The sequence below is a fragment of the Centroberyx gerrardi genome, chromosome 20 (genome assembly GCF_048128805.1).
Source record: "Centroberyx gerrardi isolate f3 chromosome 20, fCenGer3.hap1.cur.20231027, whole genome shotgun sequence".
In the NCBI taxonomy this organism is placed as follows: Eukaryota; Metazoa; Chordata; class Actinopteri; order Beryciformes; family Berycidae; genus Centroberyx; species Centroberyx gerrardi.
In genome coordinates this window covers 15,110,076-15,129,034 of record NC_136016.1, presented here as the reverse complement: position 1 = coordinate 15,129,034, position 18,959 = coordinate 15,110,076, and positions in this window count along the sequence as shown.

The window sequence follows — 18,959 nt, the reverse complement described above, 5'->3', positions numbered from 1 at the left end:
GCAGGTGCTACAATATGAAAAACATGAATCAATGCACACTAGAAGACTGACTAGATAGGCTTCTTTTATATTATTCAATCAATTAGTTGTTTTTGAGGATTGTTTGTATAATGCTTATACTTAGGTATATTCCGCTAAAATATTTTATTGAAGTCAGTGCCTATTTGTGCACTACTCTACTCTGACATACAATACTTTATACCAGGACTTCCATTCAATTTAAATTTATAATGTATATTTATATATTTTTAAATAATCTGATTTTATAATAGGAATATGATGTTTCATTTAAAAGCACAAGAGTAAGGAAACTGCCTGTCTCAAGGTTTCTAACAAGTTTTTGATGAACGCAGATTTCAGCAGTGCACCGTGTTTGTGCTCCAACTAAGTGCAACCTTTGACACAAATGCTTTCCTAATTGACAGATTCAGGAACTGGGTTGATATCTCTGTAATTGCCCTGGGTTGTTTCTTACCCGTCAATAAGATTTTCAGTTTTTCTTGGTGATGATGTTTCTTCTGCTTCATTGATTATGTGTGTTGAGCCTCAAGGCGCAATTCTTGGTCCAGTACTGTCTTCTCTATATTAGTTACCTCTTGGCCATTTTACCTGTTGGTGTAGCATCTCTTTTTGTTGCTCTGCCAGCCATGCTTAACTGTGTCTTTCAGTCCCAGCATGTATTACATGACTTTCTAGCTGATGTCAAGGACTGGATGTCCCAGAATTTCTTTCAGCTCAGACAAAACTGATGTCCTTGTTGGCTGTGAACACATCTCTAGACAAAATCAGTTTTATTTTGGTTATTTAATTCCATACATCAAGATTAATCTATAAATGTAGGAGTTATCTTCATGATCCATGTTTAAACCTTCAGCAACATAAGATTAGATTGGTTTTGTCTTTCAATGACACTGAGAGACTCAGACACACTTTTATATAATTTCCCCTTAACTTCTGTAATGCCCTGTTCGGTCGTCTCAATTAACAAGCTCTACCATGGCTCCACTTTGCACGTAACTGTGCTGCCGGGATATCTATGAATATGAAGCATACATCACGTCATCACCCCTTTTCTTGACAACTTTATTTCAGAATACAGTTCTACCATTTTACCACCAAGAGGCACTATCCCAATGCAGCCTTTAATCATCAGTACCCACATGTGGTCACCGGTGGCCACGTTAAAATCCATAAGCTCACCAGCAGCCAAGTCCAAATAGAGGCAGACGTGTCAGCTCCTTTATATAAGGGATTCACACCACCGCCTCCCCTCTCATCGTCTCATCACTCCTGCCCAGATTGCTGCCCTACCTTGGCTGGCACTCTCCAAGCCTGAAGAAAATTCTCTGGTGAATAATGACCAGAAAGAGGAAATAAAAGAGAAAAAGAAATGACAGAAAGAGGTGAGACAAGTGCCTGAGGGGAGCAGATTCATTTGAATTGAAGATTAGGCTGACCAAAGAGTGAGCGAGCAAGACAGACCTGCAATAGCGAGTTAGACGCACAAGCATCTACGCACACACACACGCACGCGACCCGCACGCACACACACATACACACACACAAACACACACACCACACCACCACCCTCTCAGTCTTTGCTGCCAATCTTCTCCTAAAGTACATTCCCATCTGAACATTCCCTCCCTTTATATTGAAGATGAAAAGATCTCCACATTCCTTAAGGCCCTTTGAACATCCTCATAAACCATTCAATCATGCAATGGAATAATTCCTATGAGCCCTGTTAAAGGAACATTGAGTGAACATTACAAAAAAACACATTGGATTCCTGAAAGGAAAAGTGTTACAGCTCTAAATTTTTATGATGATCGTCTATGAAGTTGCAAAGCAGCGTGCTTTACCCCCGATTCCTCTCTGCTCTCCCGACACTCGGAGCCCAGCAGAGTTCCTGTGTTGCCCTTCAAGGCGTATTCTCTCATCTGTCCCTTCCACAGGTGACTTTCCTCATAAGAGCCCCCAACCGACTTGACAGGAAGCAGACACTGTCATTAAAAACACACATCTGCCGAGGGGGCTGGGAGGAATGTTAAGCGTCCTGAGCTCTGCCATTTGATGTGACAAGGGCATTTCAACACCTGACATCCTGTAGAAAAGGGACTTAGCTTAAACAGAGATGCCGTGAGCTTTACTTCTAAATGTTCTCCAATCATCTTTTAATGTATTTACTTTCATGAGTTAAGAGCACAAGGCAAGGCATGAGGCAAAATGTCAATGTAGGAATAGAGGTGATACAAAGTGAACCACAAAGTCTCACTTGTGTTCTATAATTGGAGCAATCACTCTTTTGCAGCGTCTTCAATAATATCCATTTGATATAATGTAATACAACACAAGCAGAGATGTTAACCATATGACATTGATCTCTTTGTTGTGTTTCAACAGCTTTGTCACTAGTTTGTAACATTAAATCTTAGAAGGATCCTTCAACTTCCTGCGATGACAATCTGTTACATCTAAAGGCATTTATATATAACACTTACAAGTATGCATTTTAGAGAGAACAAGTAGAGCCAGTGTGTGCACTGTGATGTATAGCCTAGTATGCAGCTGCAGGCTATTTTGAAGTCAAGTTGTTATGTTTTGTAAAAATCTTAGAACACATGCCTTTCTGGTTATAAAAAATAAATAACGTGAAAATACAAAAATGAAAAACAAATCTGTTTCATATAAAAAGCATTTATGCATGCATTAGCTGTTCTTACCAGGCTACCAAGTAGTTTTGAACATCTGATTTTTGCAATATTACTATTATTATTATAAGGACTAAAACAGACTGACTATTTATCCATTACAACCATTTACTGTTCCATTTGAATATCATTTGGGAAAGATACAGTAGAGCAGATGAAAATGGCATATAGGCAATTGAGATTAAATGTTTGGAATCTTACTTTCTATTTTGTCATACAACTTACAACCTACAGCAAAGTAACCACACAGCATTGCCATGTCCATACACATTACAAAAATAAGCAGGGGATTTGCAGTAATACAAATATTATTACATTTTGGACTTGAAAATTGGTCTTAGTCATATTTCTATTGATTAGTATCCACCTATTGTTTCATATGGGACTCATTACTCATCAGTGAAATACACATCAAATTTACCACCAAAATGCCAATGTTTATGAGACTATATCCAGAGGTGAAACTTAGCTGGTACTGTCTTGTTGCACTAAAAGAATTAGTGCCAGCGTAATGGGAGAGGTTCTTCAAGTTGACTAAATAGGCTTTAAGTTGCAATCCTGGCTCTTATAAACCAGGAATTGATTCTATGGGAATATCTTTAAAAGGTTTTTGTTTCCCAGTGTTCTCCATTCATTTATTTCAAAGTTTGAGCCAGTAGTCAGACTACTTCAAAGGCAGCAGTAGGTCTCTTGTGCATTCACTGTAGCCAGAACATAAAATGTGATTCTTACTAGGGCGCATTTACTGCTGCATCATCGGTTTAGCTAGAATAAAATACAAAAACCCTGTTTCTAATTATTGATTGCTATGAATAATCTACATTGTGTAAATTATTACTGTTAGTGGAAAAGCCAGTGTGTGAGTGGCTGCGAGAGAAAAAGAAGCTTTCTTGCTTTCCTGCTTGTACTTGTAAACAAGTGAAAACCAGTTTAGTGCAGTTTCATGCTTGTCAGCTGTGAGTGTCTTGCAAGTAAATGCAAGCATGTAATAACTGCAGTGTAAGAGCACAGACAACACCTCTAATCTTTTAGCAACATGTTTTATTGAGATGACAAAGGGTTGTTGTCTTAAGGTGTCATTTCAAAATCCTTAGAAAAAACTAAGCTGAAATATGAAAACACACAAGAGTATGTTTTAAAGTCTACAGATTCTTGCCAATCTTTATAAAACTCTATCATGCAGATCTACTTGTGTGCAATTCTCATCTTGTTTTTCCCCTTCTGAAGGTATCATTTCGTAATTAACAACTGACACATTGTTTTAATAAGTCTGTACTAATTTAACAACTTTGTATAAATAAATCTGAATTTGTGAAAATTATAATTTATGTGCTGGCACAGTGGTGACATTTTGTACATGCCAACAGTTTTTATGGCAGTAAACTTGAAAAGCTGCCCTTAACCTGATTTTGTGTTTTTGCATGCATGTGCCAAAACGTAATGGGAAATGTGTTTTCACAATAATAATGACAACTAAATTTGTGTAGTTCTATTCTTACACTTGCAGTGCAGACTTCCTTAAGACCCTCTCATCAGAACACAAATTGCACCAGTCAACGACCAGTCATGGAGCAGCAGATAGACTGGGCAGAGAACTGGCTATGGCAGAAGAGACCAGGAGCAACCAGAGGTGCAGGAGAATGGGGCAGAGAGAGAGGGGAGATGGCTGGCTTTCACTGGGCCTTGCTGCAGGACCATGTGTACCTCCAAACTGTGTTGTTGTTTTTTTTAACTCCAGGAAAAGGAAAGCTGAACGATGACACAAAAGCACATGGTATAATAATACATTGGAAGTCTGACTAAATGTCCTAAGGATAAAAAGCAGCAGAAACAGATATTCAGTCAAATATTCATCATTGCCGAATTCATTGCAGGTCGCAGAGATCTGCACCGGCTCAGGTATTAGAGAGGAAGAGAGGTTGAGGGGTCATGACCCAAGGCGGTGAGGTTGCAGCTGCAGAAGTGGGCCTCTAAAGACACACAGATAAAAACATGGAATTAAACAGTAGTGTACATATTCAGAATTTCACAAAATGCAGTGTGAAGTTAAGAATATCTTCTGAGGGCGGAACCCACAGCTACAGGTCTGTGGCTACACAAGCTGGGAGGTCTGACCTCTGACCTGCACCGGGTGTTTCTCAATCTGTAACGTTTCATGAATAACAATCACTTTTTTGTGAAGTGCAATAAATGTACAGGAAATGTTCTTCACTACATTGATGCAGAGACACCTTGACAAATTGCAGTACCTTTATGAAGTTCTATACAATGGTAATACATAGTGACCATAGTAATGTTAGGTTTGGTTTGGTTAGGTTAGGTTAAGTTAGTAAAGAAAGATGGCTCAATAGTTCCTTGGTTACCACAAGATTTATCATAGCAACAATTCCAACTGTCTAGTCGTGCCTTATGGCCTTATGTTTTATGAACATGTCAATAACAAAATGATAAAACAATTTGATCGCTAATTAATCTAATATAATCACATGTATTAATCAAATTAATTGCACTGCTTCATACACAATTACACTTCAGAGTTTACCTTGACACAGGAAGTTTCCTGACTACTACTGCAGCAAATAACAGTAATGCTGTTGTAGTTTACTTCTCCCTGAATAACCCTGATCGGAATGTTGACTTGAGAGAACGATTTTGAAAGGAAAGGTTTGTTAAAACCTTTAACAACAAGCTCAAGATGAAGCCTGAGCAAAATCAGATATGAACATTGTTAAAGGATTGCAATTAAACTGCAATAACTTGCAGGCAGCAATTAGCCAGCAAATTGCACCATTTCAAATCAGAATTGGAATAGTTTCCGGAACAAATGGTTGCAGGGGTTGGCTGGGTTGGTGGCAATTCTTCATTCTATTTTCTTTGCCTTGGTGTCAAGAAGTTCCTTGATGGAGTGCAGCTCACAGCCAATAACCCACTGAGTAGTGCAGACAACCTTCTGGAGAATGTCCTTGAAACAGGAGGAGACAGATATGCTACACTGTAGTGGAGGGTGTGATTATGCTTACAGTTATTGATTTGTAAAAATGGACCAGGATTGAGATGTTCTTGTCCCATTTAAGGGTGTTGGATGTTGAGGGTGCTTAGTCCCTAGGAACTTGAATGACTCAGCTGGATTGACAGCTGAGCCAATCCAAGTGGTAAATGAGACGACTTTTACAGGTAAAGATTGAGTTCCTTTGGAATTTAATCCTCATCTCAATAATTTTGACTGTTCGACCTTAGGACACACCATAATGTGAGGCAGGCTACGTTTGTCCTGGATTTGTTGGTGATGAGGCAAACCACAGTGTTGTCATCTACGAACTTAATCAGTTTGATGGATAGGTGGCTGCAGGCACAATTATTGGTATAAAGGGAGCAGAGGAGAGGGGAGAGCACACATCTCTGAGGTGCACCTATGCTTACACAGCAGGGGTCTGGTAAGTAGAGTCCCAGCCATGCACATTGCCTTCAATCTGTCAGGATGTCGGATATCCACCAGCAGATTGACGGGGTGATGTTACACTGACAGGTTGCCACAGTTCTGAGATGATGGTGTTGAACATGCAGTTGAAGTCAACAAAGTGGATGCTGGTGTAGGAGTCAGGAGCAGACACTAGACATTCAATACAACAGAAGAATATTACCAGAATATATGTGGGAACTGTTGAATGCACCTTTTAAAAGTGGAGTGAAAGTGATGAGTTTGTATTTAGGGAGTTGATTCTTCAGATTATGGTTGTTAAAATTGGCCTGAAAAAAAGATTGCAGAATTGGGATGTCCTTCTACTATGCCTGCTCGGCAATTCAGAAACCATGTTGTATCCCACCCTATGGTCTTTCCCATAAACAAATAAGGGAAAGGCTCCAACTTGTCTGTTGAGTCACTGGGACAGTAATTCAGGCAGTTTGGTTCATCAGGCAGGTGATCATTAGGTGAACAGATGTCCCCGTTTTCTGGGGACGGTCCCCAGATTTGGTGCTTTGTCCCTGGCTGGCACTGTCCCCAGAAATGTCCCCAAATTTCCCCATATCTGGATAGAATTAGTATTACCAGGAGAGGTCTGGTGATTGTTCATTTTTACCTCAGGACCACAGGAATTTTATCCTGTCCGGAACAAACATGTAATTGATTTTCTCCGGCAACCCCAGTAAAAATTCTGCCTGAATTTACCTACTGTGAACTCTGCCGTCCTGGGGTAATTTTAATCTCATCCAGATTGACATCTAATGTTTCACACAATTTCTGACTTGCAAGAGTCATATAACCAGTGGTGGGGTAGAGCAGCATCTCTTTAGATTAGATAAAATGAAATTTTAATGATCCCCTTGGGGAAATTAGGTTGTCGCAAAAGTAAAATGATTCAGCAGGGAAAAAGACAAATGGAATATAAGTACACAAATATAAAATAAGCGAGGATAGCATATTTAAGCTCAGTTTGGTGCCAAGAAAATTTGAAAAATAGATAAATAGTGGAAAAGAGTGCAGGCTGCTGCATCTGGCGTTACGAAGATATGAAGCCATTAGAAGAGATTTTTGCCTGTTATGCTGTGTGTCGTGACCACAAATGTCCATGGATTTGCTCCACAAGATCTGGTCAACTTAGTTTATGAGTCTATATTGAAATTGTTAAGAAATATAGATTCATTCAAAATGTGAATGTAACGATCCTATAGTCAAGATCCTCTCTCTCTTATTTTGTAATTTGAACTGCATGAGCTACAAGCACATGGGCATGGAGACCTGACCTGAACTCACTCTGCTCACATAGGAAAAACAAAAGAAAAGAAACTACATAAAGCAAACCCATTCCAACCTGACTCACAATTCAGCCCACTTGGTAGAGTCCAATGAGGTTAATCAGCAGCAGCATGCTCACATCAGGCTCGTTTGAGATGAGCAAGTCCTGCGCAGTTTTGACCAGCGACTTGCTTGGTCCGTTGCATGATGGTTAGAAAAATTGTCCGACTTGCTCCGCCGCCCTGACTGCGTGAGCCACAGGAATCTCGCGGGACCGAGGCGGGCACAATTTTTGGAGCGAGGCGCTGCAGCTGCTCTCCACAGCTCCGAGGATGATGGGAAACGCCTCGAGCTGAGCGCTTATTGGTTCATCACAGTTGTATCACACACCCACAGTGAAATGAAGAGACTTACATTTTTATATCTATTCCAAGATGTCACTCCATGAGCAGTCTGTATACCATTTTATTAGAACGCTACAGCCATGGAATATTTTCCGTAAATGCCACCTTACGCCTACATCAAAATAAAAATAAGTAACGTGAAAGTCTGGGTTGTTTGAGCAGTGAGTGTGGGTGGCGGTAATGCACCTTTTAAGTTGTTTATCAACCGCCGTTAAACAAAACTGAAGAAGAAGAAAAAGAGCAGTGAGTGTGCTGTCGGGAGTGTTCGGCTTGTTGATTCCTCGCCTGACTGCACTCGGCTATTCTTGTCCATTTTCCAGGCGTGCAGGATGTCATCTCAAACGAGCCTATTGTCCGCTATGGTGATTACACTGCCACTCAGCTTGGCCTCAACCAGGAAGTGGACCTCAAAGGAAAACAAGATTAGAAACAAACCAAAACCATATACAGTACTATAAGTCTAAATGACAAAATTAAGTGAATTGTTCAACTGAAATGGGCCCCTTTCCAGTAGAGAAACACTTAAATGAGAATGTCAAATGATTATTAAACTATACACTGTAAGAAAATAAAGTAGGGCTGTTCACCTGACAGTTGAGGGAGCAGATTCTTCTCCCTCACAATGATCACGTCCCATTCTTGACCAGCCACTTTTTGCATGGTAGGCCTATGTGGTCAAGATTTCCTCCTAGGATTTGTATGGGTCACATTCGGACTCAAGATGCAAGTATATTCATGGCAGCAACATCTTGATGGATACTTACCATGGAAGTGCAATTCTCAATTTCTCCAACCTCCCAAATACCTCAAAACTCCCAGTGGTGCTTGGAGAGGAGGAGCAAACATCAGCTGAATTGAAGTGAATTTAAGTGGAATGGCCAAAGTCAACATTGGGTAAGTGGTAGATAAAATGACTGTTTGAGATGGGATGAATACAGACCATTATGCTGTTCAACTAACACAGCCTAGCCAGCCATTACATGCTACCCACCATCATTTATGGTGTTAGCAAAGAGCTAACGCCTTATGGCTCTGCTGTTTCTTCAAATGATAGTCATGGCTCGTGCCTTGCTCATGAATCTCACATCTATAAGTGATAGAGCAAAGCCGTCCTACACCTATAATTTAATGTAAGGCCTACTATTAATACATTTACAAATCCAAATTAAATTAAACAGACAGTTACATTACAGGAGCAAATGCTCTAGGCCAAAGCATTTTCATTAAGAAATCAACCTGTCCTCCTCCCATCATTGTAACACTCAAACACTTGCTTAATATGTCATAGAACTTGTAGTGGTGTTGTATTACACATACTGAATAAAAGAAGTTAGCAGTTTGTACCTCATATCTTTTTAAGTGAAATACTCACACAGAGAGCTGCATGCCATGCTTATTTGACTTTTTTTTGTGGTGTGCGGATTTCGCATGTCAGAGCCATAAATCAATTTTCCCCACCGTAATCTACAGTGTGACTCAAGTTTGTGTGTTCAAGTTAAGGTAAATCATAGTTAGTGCTGTTGCTGGTAACACTGTCGCCCCAGCTTTGGGTGTTGTCGCTATGGCAACAGTGCAGAGTTCCGATAGGCAGGCTGAGGCAGTGACAAGCCCTGGGATTTTACAGATAATGGACTGAGAAGCACTGACATTTCTATGACACCTTCATTAAATTTTGGTGTACATCTATGGATGGGCTGCCCAAACTTACTCGCCAACTTGGCAAGTTTAAATGTAGCACTTCCCCTGCAAAACAATGCTAACTTGAGCCAAGGCACACTGCAATGGCACAATTCAAAATCCTTTCCACAACAACACTGTTTTTTTTCTGTGTTTTGTTTTAACTCAGCAAGCTTGATCAGTGGCATTACCCAGAGAAGAACTGAGAGGAACAGGGAGCAGGGAGATAAAGAGAAGGAAAACATGAAATTGAAATGACAAAATAGGTTATCAGGACACACTTATGGACAACAAATCAACACAATTCTTTGGAAATGTATTCGCATAAGCATTTTCTCATAATTTAGCTTACATAAAAAAAAAGAAAAACAATATGGACTACTTCCATCACCCCTCTATATTCACAGTTTTGGCTGTAATGTGTAGGTTTTAGTTAAAAGCATTTAAAGTAGTTTCAATGGAGAAGAGTGGGTGGATGTGGTTGCACTAGAAGACTTTTTATTCAGCTTCAGCAGACACCATGTTTACATGACATTACTTTGCCAAACAAACAGACTGTCAGTTACATGAAAACTGCAAAGCCCGAGATGTAACAATCCCTTTTACTGTTAAATTAGGGTGAGTGTCTGTGTATAAACCAGGCTTGAATGATAGAGGACAGGCTCTACTTCACTTGAGAAACTGTTATGGCGCATCTTGCTCCTCCTAGTGATGTACAAGGCCTCCAGAGCCATGTTATACTAGCCCCACCATATTCCAGTGCAAATAGTCAAAATTTTCATCCAGTTACTGGAGTAGGTTACTGGATATGATCTAGAATGGAAGGTGGAATACTTTCTATGTAAGATTGATTGAGTGAAGATACTATCTCTCCAGTGCAATGCTGATTGGAGATACAGTCCAATTAAGTTTGTCCTTGTATGGGTTATCATAAATATGGGGTGTGGATCAATGCAGGGCTTGAGTGTTTTTGAATTATTCACATCTTAACCACCTTGGGTCCAAGTTCCCACACGTACCTGTGGAATACAGGTACGTAACTCCCAGGATAGAAGAAACACCAGCATAATATGTTTTAGTGTCTGGAATCTATTGGAGGGGTGCTACCGCAAGAAATTTCCAGGATAGAAATGTTTCACCACAGGATGAATGTGATGGCTTTGTATTTATTTGCATTTACCTTGCCCTCTAAGGGATTCAGCAGACCTAAACCGTGCTAGGAAAAGGCACCTGACATCATAGCAAAGCCACCAGAAATATGCCCCATGGGAAACAAGCATTTGGACTTGTCGACTTCATTTGACATGCACCACACATGCACACGTCTGCTTGTCGCGAACAGGGAGAAGGATTTCACTGTTCATTTTTTCACTGTTCAGTAGAGCACCGCCTGTGTTCTTTCCACCACTTCACTCACAATGCATTTTTCGGTGTAAACAGGGAGTTTATGCACAGTAACTCAACCATAGTTTCCCTCTCGATGGACTGCTCTTGATGAAACTGCCTGCTCAAAACTTAGATTGACATTTGCAGTCAAGTGATTCAGACTTGCTTATAGGTATTCGAACGAATGCGTGGACATCACGGTTCGAGGAGTATGTGCTTCCTTCCACAGTTGCCTCTAGTTGATGGTTCCTCAGACTTCAGTGCCAACATCACCTTAGCAGCTACACTGCATAAATGTGTAATCCAAAAGAAAATATGTACAGCAATATGAACAGCATACAATATTTAGTGTGCTTTACTGACAACCCAGTGAATATACAGCACAGCAAGGCAGACCCATGAGGTGTCCAGAGGTGTGGTCTGCATACAGAAAAGAAAATATAAATGCACACATTAACAATGCAATATGATGAACTCTAAAAGAGTAGCCTAATAATAAAGGAATAGCCTATTCATGCAGCAAATGGGCAGGTTATACAACAGAGTGAGAAAATGTTGCCTATTCAACAACCTTATTATTAAAACAACCTGCTGGCACTCATAGCTTGGCCACGCTCTTAAAGGATAATTCAGGTTATTTTCAACCTGAACTTGAACGCGGCATCAGAGTACTTGGTCTACTTGCCAATTAGTTCAGTTAAGTTATAATGACATATCTAATACTGCCATATAAGCAAGTTTAAGACAATGGATAATCGGAAAATCGGATGTAGGCAGGTGCCATTGCAATGTGAATGTTATTGTGTTGAAAAGATGTGTTTTAATCGCTTTTTGGGTTCACAATGACACAATCAATCGTCATGATGGCAAAAACTAGGAAAATAAGGCCTTGGTTGAAAATAACCAGAATTATCCTTTAACAGAGAGACATTGCCAGTATAAGCTGTAAATCAATTAACAAGTGAACTGCATAATAGGCAATAACAGAGCTGTCTCACAAAGGGCAGTTGTAGCCCAAGTAAACAACACATATCAATATAATAAATGTAGCTGTATGGATGGACTTAACAGTGGCACAGCCAAATAATGAGGGCAGCAAACAAGCATGCCACAGTCACAGCGCCTAACATGCCCAGAAATGTGCTACCAATTAACACATATAAATGTCCAAACTCTCCAAAGTCTGTGGAAACTCCATTGGCAGTCTATTTCTTGTTATAAGAATGTACACAACTTACTGTGTAATCATGAAAGCTTACAGGAAAGCAACACACGGTAGGATTGTGATTATACATGTGCTCAACATCAGGGTTTTCTGACCGCTGCAATCTCCGAGCATTGCTATCAGTTCCTGATTAAATATTTGTTCTTCTTTTGCACAGTGCTGTTACACATTTTCTCCCACCTTTATTAATTTACCGTCAGAACAAATCATCTGATTAAACATTTATCAGCTACTAACCCACCACCGCTACAGATAAATCCTCCTACGCTTTAACATTGCTGCTTATTACTTACCATGCTGTGGTCACAGCAAAACCAGCACAAAGATGAATCCGCACGTCAGCGATGGCCACTGCTCCAGATATGTATCAATTTTTAATTTGGTTCATTCCATTAATGATTACTGCATAATTAAATAGCCAGGCAAGTGGCTAGCTGACTCTCAGCATGTTATTCGATGCGGTCAGTCGGTAGTGCTGTTGTAAATCTGTCATCAGGAATTATTCCTTTCAGTGAGACTCTCTTGTCTAGTAGCACTATTCAACAAAGATAGATCGATAGATAGATAGATAGATAGATAGATAGATAGATAGACAGTCTTGCTAATGTAGTATACATGCGGGCATTTTTCGCATTCACAAAATCAACAGTATGTACTGTAGTGGAAACACACTACATTCTCATTTTACATCACACACAGCGCTGTTCTTCAAGAGCGAGCGGCGCTCCCAACATGCGTAGGTGTAGCATCAATCAGGTGACTGACCCAGACTGATCCTTTATAACACAACACAATCTAATTCTCCTGGGATTATTACGGTATTGATGTCGACATCAGATTCCAATTAATAATTTGATATTGGTGGAGTGATCCTTATGGACCTTGTTTCAACATATTGCTACTTAAAAAAAATTATTTATGTGAAACTGAATTGAAATGCAATTAAATAACTGTGTGTATTCCTTGAAAACAGTTTCTAAATAATGTGCATAAACCTCCCTTTTTTATTTTTAGCTTGTACCATAGCATGACCATAAGGTAAACAGCAGCGGCAGGTAAACAATTCATCACAGAAAGAAAAGCGCTGCACAAGACATTACAATTCTCTCATATCAAATTAAAGCTATAAAAAGGAGAAAATGTTAATTACTAAAAGATTACGAAAAATATGTATACAAAGTTCATTTAGAGTGGTGCTTGAGCATGTATACAACTCATTTGGTCCTACACTTATAGTATTCCTGTACATAATTCTATGCGTGTGGACTGACACATTTGCTGTCTATATTTTTTCATTTTCACTCCCCATTCATACCTACATTAAATATTTGGAGTGTGAAGTCTACCTCCTGACTCATATGTGAAGGGATTTTGGCTGGCTGTCTAATTGTGGTTACAACAACATCTCAAGGTGGGCAGCAGCTGTAAACACTGCATCTTGACTATATAATAATACTGTGCTGTAGATCTAAGCTGCTAGAGAATATCTGGTTGTGTTTTCATGCCTCAAGAAGGGTTTCTCTGTCTGAAGTGGATAATATATCAACTGTGCAAGTGAAATTTTTACCTTACTCGTAAAAGGAGGTTGCATGTAGATTAGATGGCTTCTTGTCTTGTATATTCTTTTAATCTTTTAATGTCAGTCATGTCTTATCATCCACTAACATTTACTCATGGACTCGGGATTCAGGATCAGGCCAAACATGAAGCTTCTGAAGCAGATGAGGAAAATTTGTCTCTAGCTGAAGAGAAAGGACACTAGTTTGCGTCCAATGTATGGAAATCCATCTCACGGCTAAAATTGGACTTTATGTGTTATATGATGGCATGGCTGTGGTAGCAGAAGTGGGTAATTGGGGCAGCGCTATGACAGCAGGGTGACTTTATGATTAGAGAGGCTATCTTTCAACTGGAGGACCTGGTTTCAAGCCCACTCGTTGACAAGCATCTGCCCCGCTGTTTCACACCAACGGGGTCTGCCATCCCATATTATTATTAAGAGCGAGGTTGGAATTATCGGGTGAGATGTTGTTGGCAAACTATAAGCCTAGGTGTAGGTGCAATCTATGTCAGGGTGCTGCAGGTAAGTATAGTGCTGACCAGTTGTGCAGGATGGTCGTTCTGGGATGCCAGAATTGGTTGTTAAGTCTTCTGGAGGTGTCATGGGCCTAATTCAATGAAATATCAGTGATGGGAGGTGTCCACTTGATTACCCCAATGAGACTCTCGCCCACCTCTCTTTCCTCCAGCATCCGTAGCAGGCTTCATACGGAGGTGCTTACCCTTAACAGCACATGGGATAATTAAATCTGATCTTCTGTATTGGTTAATGTCAGATATCAGGCAAATACATAAAAATGTTTGAGTTGCGCAGATACAGTTAAATATAATGGTATAGTTTTTATTATGTATTGCACTGCCCCAGACTATAATAATAAATAATATTTGAATTCTTTAATTAAGTGGCATTGCCCTTAAATTGATTGCTAAAAACATCTAGGATTCTGAAGAAGCTGTTCTTCTCTTTTCTCCCTTTAGGTATGTGAACTCAGGCCTGAATCTCATTAAAAACAGAACAGAGTGTGCAAGTGTTTTCTTTGACAGACTGTGCATAGGGAATGTCCTTATTGTAAGCGTAAGCAGAGACCAAAAGAGAGTCTAAGGTCAAGACCACAATCTGTCTTGCAGGCTGACTTGGGAATTCCAGGAGATCAGGAGGGCCGTGGCCTGTGGATGCCCCAACAATCATAACCATCCTTAGGGGGTATATGCATTGCGGGAGATCCTTGTAAAAACAGGCAGCGTGCCTGTCATTCTTGCCTGTCAGTAGAGAGTCTTGTAGGATTTGAGGAGACAGTTTTATGCTTCAGCATTTGGGAGCTCTACTGGTGCAGATAATGTAGACAATGTCAGTTTTTATGTGTGTTGATTGATTCCACTGCTAACAATAAAATACAAAACCTACTACAGTAAGCTAAGAGCCCTAGCAACAACAGGAAAACCATGTTATGTAGAACAGCAGAACCTCTTAGACCAAGCTGAGAGTAAACATGTTGTCCTCTGTGAATGATGCAGCACTCTCTTTGGACCAATTAAGCTACCTAATGTTTTGCTATGGGGTGACAAACTAGGCAGAGTGTATATTTACACATTAAATAAAACAGCTAACCAGGCTACATGTAAAACTAAACTCTCCCTAACCACAGCAGAGGAACAGGAAAATTGATTGGCACCTCTACAGAAAGAGGCATTGCCAAAATGGAAAATCTTTGCTAACACAATGTTATTGATCAAGCAAGATATGAATCAGATTGTGGTCAATTAAATAAAAAATCCAGAATGATGAGCAAGTGGCCATGTCAAATAACAATGCATATTTTGAAGACCAAATAACCTACACAGGTGTGGGATCTTTCATACAGATGCCTCCTTGCAGGTGGATCTCAAATGCAAAATGTCCAAATGAAAGCCTAATAGCCTGATAGCTATACAAGCACAACAAGATACCGTGTAAATACAAAAACAAATACCCAATATCCCAAAATATAACCAAATATCCCAATACCACACACACCACATACAGGACTACAGCTGAATCAGGTTAAGTCAAACCACCTTCTATAGCTTGGAATGTAAAAATGTAATCATTGGTTTGATGCAGAATAAAGGCTCTGTTAATTAATTTGGTGAGCCAGTGCTAAATAGAAACTCATGATAAAAGGAATTTAATAGTGTACATTTCATAAGCTGCTTCATTGGTTTAAAGACAAACCAATTCTGGACAGAGATGCCTGGGTACAGTTAGACTTCTCAGCACTACTACTATCAGTCATAGTCTAGCACTCAGTGAGAATATGGGCCCAGTTTAGGAGACACTTTACAATCACCCCATCTTGTACAGTACAGACCTTGCTTTCACTTTATGGCTGGGATCAGATCAGTTAATGATTTATTCATGTAAGACAAGTTTGCATCTTTCTCACAACTGTCCCAAATCTTGCCTAAGAACGATTTTTGTTACCTACAGATAAGGCACTACATGCAATAAGGATTTCAATCTTTCCCAGATACACCTGAGATTGCTTGTTCATAATATCCTTAAAATGAATAGTTAGTATTTAATATATCTCAACTATGTTGTTAAAAACACTGATCCTGTTAGATGCATACATGATATTTGAAACCTATTTGAAACACATTTTCTCATGAGGTAAACACAGCCTGATACAACTCAAAGTAGTACACTGGTCTAACTGATGCTAAGCAGGCAAAGATTTATCTGAGTATTGATTCATCCTGTCCTCGATGTCAGGGTCGACCTGCAGATCGAATGTACACGTTCTGGCATTGCCCAAGTCTTTCTACTTTCTGTCTTCTGTCTTTCTGCCTTGCTACTTTCTACATCATCATTGCTTTTTGTGACATGGTTGCAGTTTAGATAGCCCTGATCCAATCTACACCCTCTTTGGTCTACCGGCCGAGGATACCAGTATTGTTACACCAGACAGAGCCCATGTGACCACACTGCTTGATCCTCATTATGTTGGAAACAGTAATCACCTCCATCTTTTTCCCATTGGGTCAAAGATGTTATGCAACACATGCATGTCATTAAAGCTAGAAAAAACAACATTAAGAGGATCCTCTTGAGCCCTTATTAAAACATGGATGCTCCTTTTCGATTTCTACAAACCCTTACAGGTACCTCTTCACAATGATGGGTAGAGAGGAGCCTATCAATAAGATTACTCAGATACTGCAGTGAGTTTTCCATTTTTATTTTATTGTATTGTTCTGACTGATATCTGTAACCCTTTGGGAGTGGGGGGAGAGAGATGTGGGGGCCTTGTAATATATGACTGAAAATTGGAAATGTATTAAAAAATATGCATTATAATACAGACATACCTATCTAGACAAAGTCAAGAATATCGGCCTCTAAAAAATTGCATTATCTTACCTTTTTCTTTTTGCACTGCGGCTCCACAAACCTCATGAAAAACAGCCATGCTGGTTCTAAAATGAAACCAAGTTGGGAGCAGACGGTTCAAGGCAGTTTGATGCACCGCTGGACACCTTGAGCGAGCGTTTGGCCATTGAAAACAATTGTGTTTCTGGCTAAAAGATACTTTTCATACAAGAGAAAATAGCACAAATAGTCTAGGGCCAAGGAAATTATCCAGCACTTTAAGCTGTACAAAAGATCAATTAATTAAATTTAGACCAAAAAATTCATATTGTAGACTGTGTGAATGTTACCAATGATGCCAGCACCAGTTCACCATGGGAAATTAAACAACTAACCCTTATTGCTTATTAATAAATATTTTTTTTCTGAACAGGTGAACATCCAAGGATGTTACAGAGGTAAGTTGTAGGCTAAGTGTGTAGTTTTAACCTTTTGTTTTTGAAGATGATGGTGTTGTACAGTTGTAGCAGCACTGTACTGTTGTCATAGAAGAAGTTGAACTAGTTCTGATCTAATTAGTTTAGATGTTGTTGTTCTTTCAGCTCACACCATCCATGGACTCTAAGGACCCTTGTTTTCATTTGCATGATTGGAGCCAACTACATTGTTCTGCTAATCACTCTAAATAAAAAGCTACAAGAGGTGATACATTTCAAGTATTAAGGTGCGCTCACATTATTCCACTTTTGTAGAAAAAGCGCTTCCTCAACTGCATTTTGTGCTGACAATTTGAAAACGCAGGTCACAAAATGTGCACTTTGCAATCTGTAGCGACCAGCTACAGTAGTTGCTAGTTTTGGCAAACAGCACTTAAGTCCAACTCTGAAACATTTACTAGAAACTCAACACAGCCGGTACTTTCTCCACTTTTGTTCTGGTTGTTGTTGTCATAAAATGTCAGCTTCATTGTGATTAGTCAGCTCACAAAAACACAATCTATGTCTTGTACACTCTCAAAGTTGAACTTTACTCAACTTTAGAAATTGCTCCACTGTGCCTAAAAAGTGCAGTGCCTTTTCAATTCCTTAATGTGATGTATTTCCTGTTGAAACAGGATTTTGGGGCGGGACATAAGAGGGGAAGGGATCATTCAAAAGTGTAAACCAATGGGATATCAGTTAGAGAGAGAATGGCAGTTTTATTTGATGGGCGGGGTGGAGGGGCGGGACTGTTAACAAATCTGTGATGGTTTTATTGGCTGGAATTTTTATGAATCACCACTAAAAATTTTCCATTTCCTAGGAAGTAACAGCAATAACATTTTGATATAAAGTCAGAATGAAAATAAAAAAAAATCATTTTTTTTGGCATAAATTGTCAAACTACACTTCTCTGCTCACCGGTAGTGATAAATTGAAACTTAAGAGTGAAAAACAAACTCCAAAAACAGCAGCGAACATTCCATCCAGAGAAAGATGTAACCACCAATGTTAGATCTTCTCCTCCTCCTTTGGTATATATAGCACTCACAGAGCAGCCAGGTTGGTAAACATGAGCATGCTGTGCGCAGTTTGCTGACATCATGTTACATGATTTCTGAGTATTGAAGTTCAAGTTCTTCTCGCTGCCATGTGGAGCTGCCAATGTGCAAACTTGCCTTGTGCAGCTTTAAGTGTGCTCTTCACATCCACTCAAGCCCCATCACAAGTGTGAAATCGGTACACAATAGACCTACTGGGATTGTATGAAAGCAACCAGGAAAGGGACAGTTGTTTGAGGTTGTAGCAGCAACAGCAAGACCAGAACAGGCCCAGAGTATAGCCTCTCTCCTCCCACACTGGGCAACACATCTGGTAGAGAAGACACACTCTTCCATTTTGAGGAAATATTTTTTTTGTTTGAGATGAGA